The sequence below is a fragment of the Haplochromis burtoni genome, unplaced genomic scaffold, assembly GCF_018398535.1.
Source record: "Haplochromis burtoni strain Fernald_Lab_line unplaced genomic scaffold, NCSU_Asbu1 Contig_24, whole genome shotgun sequence".
Lineage (NCBI taxonomy): Eukaryota > Metazoa > Chordata > Actinopteri > Cichliformes > Cichlidae > Haplochromis > Haplochromis burtoni.
This window is the reverse complement of record NW_024582385.1, coordinates 1,628,860-1,629,963: the sequence shown is the minus strand read 5'-3', so window position 1 is coordinate 1,629,963 and position 1,104 is coordinate 1,628,860. Positions and strand designations below refer to the sequence as shown.

At 48.1% G+C, this 1,104-nt stretch overlaps 1 protein-coding gene across 1 annotated transcript in view; it reads right to left on the bottom strand.

Moving 5' to 3' along the window:
• wnt11 (wingless-type MMTV integration site family, member 11) overlaps positions 1 to 900 on the bottom strand; it is a 10,465-nt gene extending 9,565 nt beyond the window's left edge. The window contains exon 1 of the mRNA XM_005926784.2: positions 527 to 900. The gene's annotated coding sequence lies outside the window, so the exon portion shown is untranslated. The remainder of the gene's footprint in view (positions 1 to 526) is intronic.
• Positions 901 to 1,104: the final 204 nt, after the last annotated feature.

The window sequence follows — 1,104 nt, the reverse complement described above, 5'->3', positions numbered from 1 at the left end:
ACACACACACACACACACACACACACACACACACACACACACACACACACACACACACACACACACACACACACACACACACGCCTATCAGACGTGAGCCCCTCATCACGCCGAGATAGGCTAAGCGAGCCAGGGCGCATCGTGGATTATTTAGTCCTTCTTTTCCCCCTCGAACGACTGTGGCCTCTGAAGCTTGGCTACTAACACTCAATGCAAAACAATCATATTTTAATGTAATTAAATCTAATGTCATCTTATCATCAGTCTGTAACGCTGTTAGTCAAATCTCACGACGCACGCTGATGTCGACGTTTTTATATTTTAAACACCAAATTTAAATTTTAATCTGTGCCAGCAAACCAAAGTAACAGGGTTCAATAGTCTTCATATATTTTTAGTAAAAATTCCTCCTGCCGTTTTTTCCCAGCAAAAACTCCCTTCCTCTATTTCTATCCTAAACTTTTACGCACTGAGTTCTCAGACAGCCCGTGGGGCTTTTTCTGCAGCCAGACAAACTGGGGCTCACCTTTGCCGTCGATCTCGGCTTTCCCGTTCAATAAATCAACAGAAGCGGAGAAAAGTCCAGTCCCAGTCTCAGTATCCTTTCAACAGAGCTGTCCGTGTCGCAGTCAGCCAGACGCTTTAGTAAAATCCAGCACGGGGTGGCAGAATAGCTCCGGGCAGGTACGCATGGCGTGTACCACAGCCGTGTCGGTCAGTGAGTGCGAGCGGGACAGAGCAAGGTTGGGCTAGAGGAGAATGAGTGAGTGAGCCTGAATGAGGGCAGACTCAGCTCTAAAGTACCCCTGCCCCACTTTGATCTCACTGCTGATGTCAGACCTGCATTAGCATAAGAAAGCAGTCCAGAGCCGAGCATGCAGGGCTACTGGGAAATGTTGCTGGACTGAAAGTGCTCCGGAACAGGGAGCTGGACTGACTTACAGCGTGTCACTGATGATGAATGGTCCACGCGCTGATCTTATTTTAAAAGCATTTACAGTGTCTCAGGCTTGTCATGCTCCCGCGACATCCCGGTATTCCTGAAGCTTTTTAAACACAGCCTGTGGCTGCTCATCAAGACCCGCGGAAATATTCTCACCTCAA